The sequence below is a fragment of the Mustela erminea genome, chromosome 12 (assembly GCF_009829155.1).
Source record: "Mustela erminea isolate mMusErm1 chromosome 12, mMusErm1.Pri, whole genome shotgun sequence".
NCBI lineage: Eukaryota > Metazoa > Chordata > Mammalia > Carnivora > Mustelidae > Mustela > Mustela erminea.
In genome coordinates, this window is record NC_045625.1 from 91,834,029 (window position 1) to 91,852,510 (window position 18,482).

At 43.7% G+C, this 18,482-nt stretch overlaps 1 long non-coding RNA gene across 1 annotated transcript; it reads left to right on the forward strand.

The window, feature by feature from the left end:
• The first annotated feature begins 784 nt into the window (after positions 1-784).
• LOC116571042 lies at positions 785-14,132 on the forward strand. Its single transcript, XR_004277664.1, has 5 exons — positions 785-1,222; positions 3,257-3,371; positions 4,886-5,062; positions 11,954-12,208; positions 13,940-14,132. It is a non-coding gene; the product is annotated as an uncharacterized LOC116571042 (long non-coding RNA).
• The last annotated feature ends 4,350 nt before the right edge of the window (positions 14,133-18,482 follow it).

Consider the following 18,482-nt stretch of genomic DNA (forward strand, 5'->3'; position numbering starts at 1 on the left):
CTCCCACCCCCCCACCACTTCAAACCCCTCAGATTGTTTTTCAGAGTCCAAGATTTTATTTTTAAAGGTTTTATTTATTTACTTGAGAGAGAGAGAGAGAGGGAGAGAACGCAGCCAGGGGTGAGAATGAGCAGGGGTGGGAAGGGCAGAGGCAGAGGGAGAAGCAGGCTCTGCATGGAGGAGGGAGCCCAGTAGAGAGCTCAATCCCAGGACCCTGGGGCATGACCGGAGCGGAAGGTAGCCGCTTAGCCGACTGGGCCACCCAGGCACCCTAGCTTACCGAATTGTAATTGTGATGTCTCTTTGTGTGGATCCTGGGGCCAACCCATATGGGTTTACTCAGTTTCTTGGGTTTACAGGTTTATGGCTCTCCAAACTGGGGGAAATTTTAGCCATTATTTCCTAGGATAATTTTTCAGTTCCGCTCTCTTGTCTTCTGGGCCTCTAGGGAAGCAAATGTTAACTTCTGACTATAGTCCCACACGTACAGGGCCCTTTTTCCACTTCTTTTCAGTCTACTCCCTGTTTGTTCAGAGCGGGTAGATCTTACGGGTCCGCTCACACTCTCCCTCTGTCATCTCTACTCCACTGCTGAGACCATCCCCCTGGGTTTTGTTTCAGTGCTTGTATTTTTCTGTTCTGTCATTGTTTCCTTCTTCTTCACAGTTTCCATTTCTTGGCTAAGATTTCCCATAACTGTTCGCTACACATTTTGGACATTAAATTAAGACACTTTATATTGCATTAGCCAGTGTGTTAAGTGTCAGTCTGGTTAGGGTGCCGTCCTGGGACGGGTGGTGTGTTTTCAGCGTCCTGCTGGAACCTTGTGGAAAGCACCTAGCGGGAGAGGAACACTGAGTTCCACGGCCTTGATTCAGACAGCGGGTGGGTGTCCGCTTCCCTCACTGGGCCCCTGACCTCGAAGACGAGCGGGAGAGGAAGTCAAGGACCCCGCTGGCCCGGCACCTCCTATCCTGGTTCTTTGCTTCAGGGTTGGAGGGGAAGCTCAGCAGATGGGGAGAACCGGCGTGCAAGCGGACCCTGTCTCAGGCCTTCTGTCTTGTCCCTGCCCCGCGTGCAGGGAGGTTCTGCTCCCACCAGCAGTCGGGGAGAATGGAGTACATCCCAGCCCCAACTTGGACCACCTCCTCAGTCTCCGGAGTAGCAGATAGGAGTGGAGGCTCCGTCCTCCACTGGTCCCTAATGTCACCAGGGAGGAGGGGTGAGTCCGAGTGAGGAGTAATCCTGCCTCCCGTTGCCTTGATAAATCCCCCTGCCAGCCGGTGGGGAGGGGGCTCATCTTAGGACGAACACCTGCTGTGGAAAAGCGAGCGCCACCCGTCTCTGCTGCCCCGAGGACAGAGGAGCAGCTCCCTGCTCCATCTTCGGACGCCACCGGACACCTGGCCAAGGAGCCAGCCCACCACCTGCTTCCATGGAACCCCACCTGGGTCAATGTTGTGAAAGATCCATTCTCTGAAAGCATGCAGCTATGGGGTTTTCCAGCTGCCATCAGGTGGGCACTGCAGACAAGTGTTCTGTTGCTAGACCATGCTCTTTTTGGTCCTTGAGTTAAAAATGGGGTGAACAGAGTGTTTGGGAGCTTTATTGTCTATGGCTTTTGGTGGCTCCAGGTCAGGAGTTTCTCCAGAACCGTACCTGGACCCACGGAAGGAAATGCAGAAGCTGCGGGAACTCACCACCGTGCTCTTCCTTATGGCCAGAAATTCCTCAGCTTCTACCTTCTCCTCCGCGCCTCTCAGAGTCTGCTCATGCTTGCTGTTGTGCTAGATCTAGGATCCTGTCGCTGGAGGGGGCGGTGCTGCGAGGAACTGCACATCTCCATCTGGGGAGAAGGGAGGTACCGTTTCTCATCCGCTGTGCCACGGAGAGAGGACATCTCGTTGCTCCCGGGAATGAAAAGGAATCCATCATAACTAAAAGTTCAGTCCCATGAAAAAGAAAAACGATGCTTAGCTAACCGCTGGGCTGATCTCTCGTCAGAATGTGAGAGAGCGCAGGGACATCACGGCTAGAGCACGGGGGCCGCTACCTTCTCCAATTTGGATCGCGCTTCCTGGATGGACACATCACTAAAACATACTTTCAGCCATTGTGACAGAGCGGGAATGACACCACCGTAGTCTGAGCACAGCCTCAATTCACAGAACAGTGCCGGCCTAAGCTGTCTACAATATACACTGGATATTTAAGTCAACGAGGCTGATTCTGTTATTCAAAGTCAAATTTAAAGCTCTACCCATTCTTAGCCTCTTGCTTTCTCCTTGCTCTCTGGCTTCTTGATCAAGTATTTAGGACATTTGGAATACTTCTTACACCCCTCTCTCAGTTTCCTTTACTCTAATTCCCCAGAGGTTTAAACCTAATCAGGGGGCAAGTGCTCCCACCGTATCCACCTGCTTGGTGCAGGTCAAGGTGGAAGCAAAGGTACTCAGGTTCTCCATTTGTTAAACTGTGAGCATCTGCCCTGTGCCTGGCATTGTTCTAGGAACTACGGGATTCGCCGAAGGACAAAATACGAAAGTCTTCCTGCTCTTACAGAACTTGTATTTAATTAGAGTAAAGAAGAAAAACGAACAAAGAAATCCTCAGCTAGCTCTAAGTGTGCAATGTGTTAAAACAGGCTAGTGTCTGGGGCATCTGCGGGTGCATTCGGTGAAGCATCAACTCTTGGTTTCAGTCCAGACTGTGATCTCAGGGTCCTGAGATCGAGCCCTACAGCAGGCTCCATGCTTAGCACAGTTTCCTTCTTAAGACTCTCCTGTACCTCTCCTTCTGTCCCTCCCCATTCTTGTGCTTTCTCTCTCCCTAGCTCAAAACCATAAAGACTTAAAAAATAATAAAATAAAATAAAGTAGTATGTTAGAGATCTTGTGTTTGATTTGGTGGTCAAGTAAGACCTCTCTAAGGAACTGTTATTCATGATAAGACGTGAATGGCTAAGAGGGTCGTTCTACCTGGGAGGCCGTCCAGCACAAGAGGAGAGCTCATATGAAGACCCCAAGACAGGGATGAGCTTGGCTTGTTTAGGGGAGATAAGAAGTTGGTGTCTCTTATGTATCATGGTAAAAGGGGTGTGTGTGTAAAAAAGACTGAAGAGAAGTCAGGTACCAATTCACAGAGAGGAAGGCTATGAAGGAACCAGAATACGGGATTTGGATTTTACTTAGAGGGTAACTGACAGCCATGGAAGAATCCTGCCCTGAGGACTTACACCACCTCGTTTTTCGAGCAGCTCTTCAGTCTCCACGGTGGATAAGCTCGGTGGGCAGATGCTCCTGCGAAGATCAAAGGAGAGAGGACAGCTGGCACCGGCACGGCGTTGACAGAGTTGGGGACACACAGAGTGGGTGAGTTTGCTGGGGAGCTGGACGTGTAAACTGAAGGAAGGGGCTGTAGGGTCGAGCACGCATCACAGGTAGATTCTGACTGAGTTCTTCTTGTGCCTTTGTGCCTACGTAGGACACCACAAATTTTCTTTTCTCATGTTGCTCCTAGAGGGAGTGGGTTTCCACTGAGCCCCACTTTGCCCCACTTTCTCTCTCTAGGGAGGAAGAGGATGAATCTGAACAGTGAGTTGGGGTGTGCCCATGGTTCAGGACCCCCCGTGGGTTCCCTGTCTCTTAGCGTCCACTGTTTTCTCCTTTTCTACTGGGGCAAGGGCTGCATTCTCCATCTGTGCTTAGAATCGAGTGCGTTTGCCTGAGCCCAGTTGTCTGAAGACAGAAAGCCAGGCTCTCTGTTGAACATTATGCCTGTTGCGAGCCATGATGTTTTGATCTCAAGGCATCTCTCTTTTGTGTTCCATATTTCAATTGGCTCCAAACTCAGCAAGGAAAGGCGTATTAGTACGGTTCTCTTAATTCAATACATTAGTTCTTTGTCCAAGACCGTTGATAAATTGGGGAGAACTGGCATCTGTGCAGAGACAATACACACTGATGTATTAGAGATTTTTAAGAGGAAGATTGCTTTTGTTGGCTAATGGTCTGCGGGGGATTCTTTTTCCATTCAGCAATTCTCTCAGGAAAAACAAAGGACACATGATTAGTGAGAGTGCTGACAGAGAACGTGTCTTGTTTTTGAACCAGAGCATTTTTTTTTTCACTTTCTTGCCTAATGCAAATATAACATAAATATCTTTATTCTTCTGGAATGGATAAACACTACGAAAATGAAGAAAAATTTGGAAGATGACTCTTGGATTTCATCCCTTTAACACAGTGATTATTTCCCACATGCTCCTTTTTTTTTTAAATCTATATCCATGTTTTTCTAGATGCTTTCCGAAACAAAACATGGAGAATGCAGAAGCAAGACAAGCAGTCCAAGGATAGCGACCCGTAGAGAATCTTAATAATTTAGAGAGCACCATGAAATAGAATTTCCAACACTATAAGAATAATATCATACTGTAAAGGGAGGCTGACCAATTTTGAGTTGAAAAGCATAACCAGGACAGCGCTAGAGTAAATATTGTGACATCTCATTGGGATTATGCAAAGCATTCTATTTCTTGAATATTAATTGCTCTGTGGTTGGTGTGTCAGGAAAAGTTCAGTTTCTGTAAACCTTCCCAGGTTCATTCGAGTTTCGAAGACCTCTTCGGTCTCTTAAAACATGTGGCTTGGGGGCAGTAGGCAGCCCTGTCCACATGGGGGAGAGAGGGCGTTGGTCATCTGTCTGTGACAACACCTCTTTCATGCGCAGACATGTGGTCCCACAAGAGCTTGGGACACTCTATTCGCACAGTCATGCCCATTATAAAAACACAACATGGCAGGTCCAGGGAGAAGGAGGTCATAGACGGCTGCTGAGTGTTTTATGCATAATGATGACTTTTGCACATTTGCAACTTTGTTAGAAAAAAGAGAGGCTGACTCAGTGGCAGAAAGGAGACAACACAGTTCTATGCACCAGGATTTCCAGGATCCCCTCCAGGGCCTGGCTCTGGGTGGGAGGCAAACAAGAAAAAGAACTTGTGTGCAGATGGAGAGCAGGGTAAAGCTGGTGTAGCATTCTTGGGGGACAGTCACAGCAGGTAGATGACAGGGTGAGGCTGCAGCTTCCTTCCTGTGAGCTTCTGGTCGGTGCTGGGGTTGAGTGCAGACCCTCTGGTCCAGGACCAGCACCAGCCATGCAAGGGTCCTTTTCCCTGTGCTAAAATCCTGCAATGGTGGGGCCAGAACCCTTCCCTGTGGGATTGATTTCTTACGCGTATCCCCTGGAGGAAGGTTTGCTGAACTTGTCACTGCACGATGATGTTGTGTTCTCAAAGACCATGGTTGGGTAATGCTTGAAAGCTTTTTGCATGAATCCGCCTTCCTTTTCTCAGATGAACTGAGGCCGTTCAGCGGGAAACCTTGGTGGGAACCCAGAAGTAAACACGTCTTTGGGAGAGTCACACTGTGTGTTTCTCTTCCGCTTTGATCCCATTGGTCGTGCCGAGCCTGCTGCCTGTCCCCGGCTGCGGATGCCCATCGTCCCTGGCTTCCCAAATGTTCTCGCTCCTGTCCCGCCGGTGGAAACTAGGGACACGGGTCCATCATGGTTTTTTGTCAGTTCTGAAATCTCAGCAGTATGAAAACCAAAATTCTGGGCAGAAAAAGCATGATGAACTTACATGAGACAGTTTATTGTTTATTAATTGCCCTTAGTGAGAATGTCTGTACATTTTGTGCCAAAATACCATTGTGTTTTGTTTCTGGTGCCGGCCCAGCCTTCACAGTGGGTGAGACTCAGCGAATGTTACCTGCTCCCTCGTACCTTTAGATGATCTAAAAATCTCCTGATCCAAAAACAGCGAGACTCAAGGGTTTCGATGCGTTACATTTGTTACCTAGGGGCAAAGTGGAACAGATTGTACAGGTACTTATGTGAGGGTCGAGCAGACATTATTATCTTTCCTTAATATCATAAAAGTCTGTTCATGTAACCGCCATGGAGAGTCACAACCCAAGCTCTTCCATCACCGTGAGCATCGTTTGTGTGGCTCTTTTATAACCACATCAACACACACATCAAGTAATTTTATCCCAAAATTGTGATAGAAAGGAAACCTACCATAAGAAGTCTTTCTAAAGTGGTTTTTTCACGCACTCTCCCCCCCTGAAGAGCCATCCTGCTTGTTGTGTGGATCAACAGCCTGTTCCTTCTAATTGTTGAGTGACATCCCTCAACAGGAACGTGTGACCGTCTGATGGACCGTCCATCTGGTGAACAATGTTTGGGGGCTTCTCAGTTGGGCTGTTACAAATAGAAGTGCTCTGACCATTCGCATATAAACTTTTTTTGTGAGCGTACGTTTCCAGGTGTCTGGGATTAAACACCCAAGAATGCAACCGCTGGCTGGTGATAAATGCACGTTTCATTTTATAAGAAATTGCCAACCTGCTTCCAGAGTGGCTCTTCCATGTGTGAATGGTCCAGTTTCTCGTCCTTCTAGGCACCATTTGGTGGTGCTCGAATTATTTATTTTACCCATTCTGGGAGCTGTGCAGTGACATCGTGCTGTGGTTTTAATTTGCAATTCCTTGTGGCTCGTGACCATGAACATCTCGCCACGTGCTCATTTGCCATCTGTGGATCCTGTTTAGTAAAATGTCGGCGTCCTTTGTATGTGCTCAAACTGGATTGATCAGAGTGTTTTCCACTGGGTTTTGAGAGTCGTTTCGATCTTCTGGTTCCTGGTCCTCTGTCAGATGTGAGGTTTGCAACACGACGTTCGGTTTCTCTCAATCTATAGCTTGTCTTGCCAGACCTCTCACAAGGGCTTTTGCTGACCACAGACCTTTACACTTGGTGAGCTTCAATGTATTAACTTTTCTGCCAATGGATTTTCTAAGTGTGTGTGTCAAGTCTAAGAACTCATTGCCTAACTCAATATCCCAAAGATTTTCTACACTTAAAAAATAAAAATTTACACTTTCATGTTTGATATTTAAGCACATGCTTCATTTCAGTTCCTCTTTACATATTGTCTACAGATCGGGTTGTGATTCTTTCTTTTGCAAACGAATATCCAATGGACCCAGCTCCGTGGATTGGAAAGACCATATTTCTAACATTGAAAAGATTTTTTCCCATTGTCAGAAAACAGTGAGCATGTTTGTTTGAACCTATGTCCAGATTCTATGTTCTGCTCCATCGGCATGTGTCTATCTTTCCATCGACACCACACTGTCTTAATTACCGTGGTCATACAGCAAGCCTTAATCCTCCTGGTGTTATCCCCACACCGCTCTTTATTTTGAAGATTGTTTTCGTCATTTTAGGGCCTGTCCCTTTCCCTATAAATTATAGAATGAGCTTGTCCATGTCTGTCAGAAATTCCTTGCTGGAATTTTGATAGAATTGCATTAAACTCATAGATCAATTTTGGAAAAACTGGTACCTTGACTGTATGGATTTTTCTAACCCATCAACATCGTATTTCTCTCCATTTTGTCATTTCCAGGGGACAGATGCTTCCAGGCCTTGCTATGTGCATGCCTAAGTATTGCACCTTTGAATTACACATAATACAATGTTATTAAAATAAGTTTCACATTATTAGTATATTAGTATACTGGCATATTAGTATATAAAAATGAGATTGATTTTTTAGCTCTAGATGTGTGCTTCTTTTAATAGATTCCTCAAGATTTTATATATATATATACACACACACACACACACACACATATATTTGTGTGTGTGTGTGTATACACATACTTACATATACAGTCAAGCATTCATATTCCAAGGAAGAAGTAAAACTGACCTTATTTTCAATTGGCATCATTGTTTATATATATATATATATATATATATATATATATATATATATATATATATAAACAATGATGCCAATTGAAAATAAGGTCAGTTTTACTTCTTCCTTGGAATATGAATGCTTGACTGTAATGACTAGATCTTCCAGTAGTATTGGATAATAGTGATGTGCGTGGCCTTCTACCTTGTTCTTGCTACCATGGGGAAAGCATGTAGTTTTTCACCATTAAGTATGATGCTAGCTAGCTACGAGGGTTTTGTAGATGGTCTTATCGAGTTGAGTCAGTTTCTCTGTTGGTAACCTGCTGAGAATCTTTGTCACGAATGAGTGTTGGATTTTGTCAAATGTTTTTGGTTTGTCAGTGGATGTAATGATAGGATTTTTCTTCTTTAGTCTGTTAATGTGGTAGGCTACATTGATTGGTTTTCAAAGGTGGGCCCAGTCTTGTGCAGCTAGAACAAATCTTCCTTGGTTGTGGTATATAATTGCTCTCTCTCTCTCTGTCTTCATCTGGTTTTGGTGCTGGTCATTCCAACTTCATAACGTCAGTTGGGAAGAGCAGCTTCTTCCATTTTGCGGAATAGATTATGCAGATCTGGTGTTAATTCTTCTTGAGATATTTAGTCTAATTCTCCAATGAAGCCCCCGGGGGCTAGAGATTTTTGGGGGGAGCAGCGCTTTATGCTATAATTTCAATGCCTTATATGGTTATAAGACTATTTAGGTTCTGTATTTCAACTTGGTTGGATTTTGGAATTCGTGGTATTTCGAGGCATTGGTTTATTTCTTTTAAACTGCAGCATATAAGTGTCGATTTGGCCATATCGTCCTCTTCTTACCCTTTCAAATGCAGAATCTGTGGTGATATTCTCTATTTCATTCCTGATAATGATAACGTATTTCTGCTCTTTGGGTGTTTGTCAGTCTTGCTAGAGGTTTACCAGTTTATTGATTTTTAAAAAAATAGCTTCTTGTTTCGTTGTTTTTTTTCTCCCTATATTGTATTTTTAATTTCATTAATTTCTGCTTTTGTCTTTAGTATATCTTTACGTTTGCTAACTTGGCTTTCTTTTGTTTTTAGTTTATTGAGGTAGGAACCAAGATTATCACTTTGTTTTTTTTTTTTCCCTAATAGAACCACATATTGCTATAAATTCCTCCTCAGCATTGCTTTATGCACATGAAGTGTACTTTTCAGTGTTGTATTCTTATTTTCAAGCTGTTCTTTTTGTTTTCATTTCCTTTGAAACTTGGCTCTGAGCCCATGTATTCTTTAAAACTGTTCTGCTTAGTTTCCACTTATTTATGCAAATGTTTAGGTAGTGAATGCTTGCGTGTATTCTAATTAAAAGAGGCAAACAATGCAAAACAACCCAGGTGCAGTACTTTCTCCCAGGTCACACCGCTCCCAGGGAATGATACTCCTCCCAGTGCCTTCTGCAAATATGGTTGTAATATGATGTACGCGGAATGTGTTTAAACACAGATGGGTTACACTATACATTTCTTTCTAAGGTCTGCTTTTTTTTTTTTTTTTTTAATACATGACATTGTGTCTTAGAAACCATACCAAATCACATCCTGACTACCACTCTCTTTTAATGACAGCATCAGTGTTTCATAGTATGTATTTAATGGGACTTGAGTGCATTCTACGGATGGGTAGACCTTTAGATCATTGGAAAATTTTTAAATTGCAAGTTGGGCTTTGGTGAGCATACTAGAATAGTGGAGGTTCATCATAAATGTGCCTTCAGCTCATTTTATTGTAGCTCTCTGCCCTCAGCCAAAGGAGGGGAGGGCAACAATGGAGAAACAGAAGAACCTGGGGAAATCCTGGTTACCAGTCCCACTTGCTAAAGGCACGCACTTATTCGAACACAGAGACGGTGTCAACAAGCTCCTCCTGAATCTGGGAGTCTGCGGGTGTGTCGCACAGCTGGGCCGTCTCACCCCAATGCATGCAGGTTGAAGGAGGAGCCTGGACACCCGCAGGGGCTTGCAAAGCACAAGGCCAATATAAATGGAATCTTTGGAGAAAAGCTTGGGATGATAACCCCAGTTCTCATGCCCCAGGGTGACGTGCAGCTCCTGGCCACGCCTTAGAAGGGGTTGCAGCAGTGACACCCACGTTGTATCGTGATCATGTTTGCAATGATGTGGGATGGGCTCCTCAGCTGGAGAGCTGAAGTCTAAAGCTTCACCAGGAACTTCTACACACCAAGACTTTGAGCTTCAGTCTGCTGGGAGAGCCCTCTGCCAGGGGTCAAGGACAGATGTCCCGGGCTTGTTTCTCCTCAGTGTGAGTTGATGTTGAAGGACAGTACCTACCTCATGATAGCATACCCTAAACGAATGAGCTCGGAGAAACACGGGGGCTTGGTATTTAGGGCTATCTCTTCCTGATGAAGATAGAGCAAGGATCACTGGTTGTCCCCAATAGTTTTTAGAAGTCAATTTTTCTCTGTATGGTATTTTTGCTCAACACACTGAATCTGAACAGAAGTTGTATAATTTGTATATACAATTTGTGTATACAATTCAGGAGGAGCTTGTTGACGCTGTCTCTGTGTTTGAATAAGTGCGTATTTGTAAACACAAATTGTATAATCTGGACACACATTGTATAATTTCATTATACAATGAAAGAGTCCCTTTGTTCAAATGTATCTATATGCATGTGTGAATATTCTTTAAGGTATAGTTCCAAAAGTAGAGTGGTTGGGACTAAAGTTTTGTATACCTACATATATCACATTTAATACATATGTAAAAAAAAAGTTCATTAATAAACAGTTTTATATGTAAAATGTGTATGTGTTCATTTACCATATATTATATACACATATACACATATATGTATATATATACATACATACATATATATATATATGTAGAGAGAGAGAGAGAGACAAGTAGCATCTTAAAAAATGTTGCCATTGTATATCCTCACCCACAATGTATGAGAATGCTCTTTATCAAGCCTCTCACCAATTTTAGAAAATAGTGCAATTTCTTGCCATTCTAATAGGCCAAAATTAACTAATTTCTGTTTTAAAATTTATTCTCTTATAAGTTATCTTTGCATGTGTTTAGTTGGTATTTATAGTCTTCAATAAATGATCCGCTCACAGAGTTTGTATTTCTGTTGAGATTTTGTCATATTTGTGAAGACTTGAGATCTTTAAAAATATACGTAAGGGTAGTTTAAGGTAGGGACCCAGTTGTGTCTTCCTTAGGCAGCTGTACATTTAGTTCCTCCGGCATCATTTATTAAATCATTCATCTGCCTCCCGCACTAATTTCAGTATCAATTAAATGATAAACTAAATACGTCTCCACACACTCCGTTCTGGAACCGTGATGTACTCGTCTGCAGCCAATAACTACTGCTTCAAGTATAATTGCTTCCTAGTATATTTTTCTGTTGGAAAAGCAAATTTATTTGCCTCATTATTTTCTTTGATAAGAGTTTTTTTAAGTATGTCTGCATTTCTTTTTCCACCTAGCTTCTAACCAGTTTTTAAGGGCCATGAAAATGGTCTGTATCAGTTTGAGAAAAGCACTGAATTTCCAAAACAAGTGTATGATGTGTTTCTACATTGATTTAAATCCAATGATGGGTCTTCCAGTGTAGTTTTGTCATTTCTCCAGACGATCTTCAAAACAAGTTAATTCCTAGGTACTTTAGGTTCTTTGTTGTTATTTTAAGTATGAACCATTTGTCCCATGGCCCATTTTTCTAATTTGTTACTCTCGAGTTACTGAAAAGCTATAGAATTGTGGAATTGGTTCTTTCTCAGTTATTTCTCATAGAACATTGTGTTCTCTGTAAGTAATGGCAGTTATGTACCGTATCATATCATATCATATCCCTATTCAATATCGACCCTCATACTTGCGTTGTATGTTGATTATTGGCTGAGTTAGGGTCATCCTTTAACTAAAAGATTCCTTTTTATTATGTTATGTCATGTCCTGTCATATCATATTAATGATAGTATATTCCTTTTTATTAGGAATGCTTCTCATCCTTTCCTGTTCACACTTGATTTGCCGTAGGCATCTGGTATAATCATTTTTGAGCTTCAGGAAATTTCCATTGCTGTTCTCATTCCTCCCAGTGATTTTCATAATCACTCATTCTTTTGTTTCCAGCCTTGAAGCTCAGGTGACAAGCCTCTTTCCCAGACTTAGACATGTGCAGTTTACATAGATCATTACCTGCTGAATCCTGAGATGCATTACAACCTCAAAGACAGGGCCCAGTATCTTCCTTCCAAAAGTGTCTTCCCATCACCCTGTCTACCTGTGACGGCTGTATCACCCTCTAGCTACGACCCTTGCCTCTGTCTGGGAACGGTCCTTGACGTTTCATTCGTTCAAGAAGAGAAAAAGGCATACTATGAACAGGTACACATACACATTCATTCGTGCATGTATGTGTGTACATGAGTGCACGGGTGTGTGTGTGTGTGTGTGTGTGTGTGTGCTGATGTGTGGAGAGAGAAAGGACACCTATCAAATTTATGATGCTAACTTTTCTCCCTAGGGAGAGAAATCAGATGGCAGACAAAACCAAAAACATTTTATTTTTTTCTACATGTTGTGTCTATTTATTTGTCAGAGAGAGTGAGAGAACACCAGCAGGAGAAGCGTAGGGAGAAGCAGGTGCCCCACTAAGTAGGGCGTCGGATGCTGGACTCCATCCCAGGACACGGGGTCATGACCTGAGCTGAAGGCAGATGCCGACTGAGCCACCCAGGTGGCCCTCAAAAAGCATTTTAAAGTGTATTTATTATAACGCATTCTCTTAATAAAACAACAAACTAAGACAAATCAATAAAATAAAAAAGAACGGTCTAAGGCAACTAATTCTAGGTGGTAAGCAAAAGGATGATTTTTACAATAGGCTCCGTACTTTCATCTATATTAAGATGTTTCTAAGGAAACGTTCCAAATCGAAGAGCACTGGGAAGTGGGAATAAAAAATGTGAATATTAATAAGAAATGGGCCTGCGGAGTATAAGGCAGGACTGTGAGCCAGGGAGCTGACATCATTAAAATGTAAATGTGCAGCCTGGCCTCACTCCTACAAGGTTCTCTGTAACGTCGCTGCCCCTCCTGGATTTCTTGGTCCTACATTTCGTTAAAGGATGCTTCCCTGCCAACCTCAGGCTTCTATAAAACATGCAAATTCTGGTGAAAGGATTCCCTCCAGCTGTTCCCAGAGCGTCCCTGTCACTCGTCACCTACACACATGCAGGCATCTGGGTCACCTAAGAGGTGGCGTCTCATTCCGTGAGTCCCTGTGATGCGCAGGGCCCATTACAAAATTCCCTGATCACATTTAGTGCCAAGAGAAATGTACGTAGAAGCAAGTGTATGGCACACTGTGGCTCTCCCCTCCATTCTGCGGTTTTAAAATATTTACGGACTGGAGGGGCTGCTCAGTCTTTAAGCGTCTGCCTTCAGCTCAGGTCATGATCCTGGAGTCCTGGGACCGAGCCCCGAGTTAGGCTTCCTGCTCAGCAGCAGTCTGCTTACCCCTCTCTCGCTCACCTGCTTGTGCTCTCTCTCTCCCCCTTTCGCTGTCAAATAAATAAATAAATAAATAAATAAATAAATAAATCAATCAATCTTTGGAAAAAAAAGAGAGAGCTGGAAATTTATATCCACAGAGAAACATATACACAGATGCTTTTAGCATCTTTATTTGTAACTTCTAAAACTTAAAAGCAGCCAGGATGTCCTTCAGTAGCTGAAGAGGTAAATAAACTTTGTCCCATCCAGACAATGAAATATTATTCAGCACTAAAAAGGAATGAGCCATTGAAAGCATGAAGAAAACCTAAATGCATATTACTAAGGAAACAAACCCAATCTAAAAAGCCTACATACTGTATGAGTCCAAGTATATGACATTCTGGAAATGGCATAACTATGGGGTCAGTGAGAAAAGACACTGGTTGCCAAGGATCAGAAGGAGGGACAAATAGGACCCAGCGAATTCTTAAGGTCATAAAACTCCTCTATATAATACTATAATAATGGGGACATGGCCTTATAAATTTGTCCAAACTCATAGAATATGCAACATCAAGAGGGAAGCTGATGTAAACTATTGATTTTGTGTCCATGTAGGTTCAACAATGGTAACGAATGGACCACTCTGTCAGCCCACTGACAGCTGACCTCTGGACACATCAGCAAGTCCAGCCACTTTCAGCAGAACCGCCACCCTCCCAACTCACCAGCCCCACGCCCGACCACAGTGAGCCCAGCAGACAACAGCGGAATTCCCCGTTGCCCCAGAGCTCCATGGGTAGTAATAAAAATGCGTTGCTTTTAACCCTGTGAGCTACAGGATGGTTTGTTGTAGAGCAAAACGTGATCGATAAGTCATCTGAGATGTTGGGAAGAATCAATACTGTGAACTCCGTATTTCAATACTTGTTCTTGACCTGATCGCCCAGCCAGTGGGGGACAAGCACAGTGTCTGCAGAGACTTCATTCTCTAACCTTGAGATGGTTAGATTTCTGTAGCTTAGCCTCCACGTAGTTTCACCAGGATGGGATTTTTCTAACCTGAGGAACCCATGATGAATTACAAGTCTGGGCACCAAGTTCAGAGCATAAGTGAGTCTATATCTTTACAGACAAGTAACCCAAGTGTCTGCCCAGGTGTCTCCTTTGTCACCCTGGCCCCACTCTGCTTTCTTTATCTTTACAGCATTGGGAGGATAATTTTTCCTCTGCCAACTGGTGCCTAATGATTAGTGGCACACGGGTGAGTGGACAATAAGTGGCTTAGCAGGTGGAGGGGTCATGTCTATTCGTGTCAGTGTGGGGGCTCGGGGAAGAGGTGTCTTTGACTGACCTTTGACATCAGTACTACTGCTAATACCCCAGCTTAATAAAAACTGGGAGGTTTGGGGCCTCATTGGGAAAGTATGGAGGGTTCTGATAAATCCTGTTTACACCATTTTATTGGAATATGATGGTGTCAAAGGTCGGTCCCTTCCCTGTTTGGAAAGTCCCTCAGAGGGGGGTTCTTTGGCATCTGAATTCTCTAGAGGCCCTGCTCTAGTGAGATAAGGGAATTTCAGAGAAGACTTCTTTCTGTGTCTGCTGTAAAGATTGTTGGTCCCCTCAAGAACGTGTTTTGGATTTCACTGTGTGTCCCACCCTCACACACACCCCAGCAAAAGATGCTCTGAAAAGGCCCAACCCTCAGGACCTCAGAATGAGACCTTATTTGGAAATAGAGTTGGTGCAGGTGTAGTTAGTGAAGATGAGGTCATGTTGAGTAGCGTGGACCCCACATCCAATGCAAGTAGAGTCTTTGTGAAGAAATGGTCATATGAGGACACGGAGCCATGGGGGAAGGCCACGTGGTAATGAGGTAGTGACTGAAGTTATGGAACAGGCAGGGACACCAAAGGTTGCCAACAAACTACTGTACCTGGAAGATACAAGGAAGGAGTCTCTTTCAGAGGGTGTAGACACTGACAGTACCTTAGACTTCGAGCCTCCAGAAGTGTAAGAGAATAGATTTCTATTTTAAGCCACTGAGTCTCGTGGTACTTTGTTATGGAAGCTCTCGGAAGCTAAGTCATGGCACGTATCACTGCCTGAGCTGTCTGCCAGCTCTCTCCACGACTGGAATGTAAGTTCTGATTGAGGGTATGAGCACCACATACAAGGGTCTGGCTTCACTGCCATAATGGCCAGCGCCTGGTGGCTCAGCTGGTTAAACACCTAGCTCTTGGTTTCGGCTCAGGTCATGATCTCAGGGTCATGGGATCGAGTCCCACGTCGGGCTTCACGCTCAGCAGGGAGTCTGCTTGAGATTCCCTCTCTCCCTCTGCCAACCTCCTACCTACGCATGCTCGTACATGCTCTCTCTCTCTCTCAAGTAAATAAACCTTTAAAAACAAAATGGCCAGCATAATGGAGCATTTACTATGTGATAGGCTCTAGCTCTAAGGGCATTATGAGTATTAAATTATTAATCAACAGAACAACCCCATGATAAAAGTACCATCTTTATTCCCATTTTGGGGATGCAGAAACTTAGACAGAGAACTTAAGGAACTTTCTCAGAATCACATAGCCAGTGAAAAGGCAAAGATTTTTGGAACCAGTAAATAAAGATTCCAAAGCTTTTGTACCTGAAGGGCTTGATTCTGTGACACACTGTCCCTGCCCCCCAGCCCTCTCAGTCCCCACTGTGGCTGGCCTGTTCCCATCATCTGAATCTGCCTCACTTGAGTGTTTCTTCATTATTCAGCAGCTCTCCTCATCTCCATCTCGTTAGAGGCTAGAGAGGGACCCATCTCCTAGGAGACGGGAGGAGGTTCTGCACGGTTTCACCAACACTTTCTACGCTGCAGACCCTTCTCTCAATCACAGGGTTGAATTCTGGGGCACCAGCACGTCCCTGAAACTGGACATTTATCTTCAGAATATGCCAGGCCTCCTTATACCTACCCTTAAAACCTCCAAAATAAGAACTTTATTAGAATAATACCTGAGTACTATCATCCCCCAGATTAATGTATGTATTAAATTAGACATGATTCACATCTGTAGAGTATAATTTTGTAGTTATTGACCCAGGTGGCTCTCAGTTCTAGGATTTCATGACCCCTCCCCCCATCAAAAAAAGGAAGAAAGTATGTTATAATCAATTAATTCTTATCTTGAGATAATTTTAGACTTACAGATCAGTTATAAAAATAGTAGAGATTGGCCACAGCCCAGAGCGATGACCAGCAAGTTCTCTCCTCCAAAAGCAAATGTAAGGTGAAAGATCCTCACAAACTGCCATTTTGGTGTTCTGGAAATTGACTAATTGACAAAGTGTTCTGGAAATAGACAAAGTGTTTTTTAGTAAGAATGGGGGTAATCCATGGCATTTTGGCCTGTAGGTGCTCTGATCTCTCAAATCCAGATCATGGGGTTCTGCTAGGACAGGACTGTCCATAAGGGTCCAAAGCTTCTCTGCCATGTGAGATAAAGATCTGGCATAGGGTTGGGAATAACATTTCAGAGGTGGATGAGTGGAGGAGGGCCAACTGGTTTCCCTCTGAGCCTGAGGTTGAAGTCAGAGTTGGGAAACACGTTTCTGGTTCAGATTGCATATTTATGCCTTGGAGACCAGGGGCCCCAAGGTAGTCACACACTCCTGGCTAACCCTGGGGCTACACACTTGCACATGGGAGATCCCATGGGGTCTCCTGGAAAGTAAAAGCCTAGTCACCTTGAAAATGGCCTGAACTTTACATGTGCTCCCTGTCCACACTTGCAGGAGACACAGATTATGTCGACACAGGGAAGATACTAAACAGACAGACAGTATCATAAATGACCTTCAAGAAAATCCAGAGCTGGTATAAGACGTTGTCTAAAATATCTGCTTTTCAACAAAAAGTTACAAGACACTAAAAGAAATTGAGATGTTTAACCAAGATGGCGGTGGTGGTAGACAGTCAGTGGAACTGGTCTCTGAACCACAACCCATTGTTGGAGCCAGAAAGCAAAGATTTTAAAGTAGTTATTATAAATATATTCGTAGAGTAAAGGAAATCAACTTTACAGAATTAAAGGAAAGTATAACAACAATGAATCAACAAAACAGAGATCTCATGAAGCTAAGGGAATTATTAAAAAGAACCGAATAGTCCTGGAGTCAAAGAATAAGATACCCTGAAATGAAAAATTCACCGGAGGCGCTCAGGATAGAAGATCTGAGATAACAGAAGAAATAACGAGGAAGTAGAGTCAGATTTAGTTGAAAGTATTCCATATGAAGATCAGAGAGGAAAATAAGAGATTGGAAAATAAGGAACATTATGTCAATGACCTTGAGGAGAGTGTCGACTGTACCAACTCAAGTATACCGAGAGTCCCAGAGGCAGAGAGAAACGGGAAAAATAAAATAAATGAAATGAAGTGAAATAGCATTTGAAGACACAATGACTGACCACCTCTCAGTTTTGATGAAAGCGTTAATCTGCATTCATGCGACTCTGAGCAAGCCTCAGTGGAAAGGTATACCTTTCCATTGTCCCGTTTTAATGAATATCTATAAAAAGCAAATTACAGATACGGAAAGCAGACCCACGGTGACTTGAATTGGGTGTGGGAGCAGAGATGGACTGAAATGGGTGTGGGGGACATTTTAGACACTGCCATGTCTGAAACCAGATTGCGATGTTGATTGTACAACCCAGAATAAGGGGCATCATTGAGGCGAACATGCGTGGTTGATCTTGGGGTATGTGTATTGTTTATATACATATTCTTTATTTTTGTGTCTTATGATGTTAGATGTCTTAACAAGAAAACCAAAACCTTTTTGCTACAGAGGCATTCCCCCCTCCCTGAGCTAGCCAATTCTCAGAGGCACCGAAGGGCCCAGCACTTCGCACCCCTGTAGGCAATGGTCTTCCGTCTCAATCATCCCAGGGCCAGGCGCCAGGCAGCTAGGGACACCCCTATGGCTTAGATCCCACCAGAGTTATTCAGACTAACTTGTCCTAAACTGTTCACCCTGCCCCACCTGCGTTTCCCAGGGGAATTCCGTAAAATCACGGTCTGGGCTCTCCATTCAGTCCTGCCCGCTCAGCTTCCTGAGGGATGGAGGCTCGTGCCTCCCCATAGCGCTGTGTGCCTTGCCTCC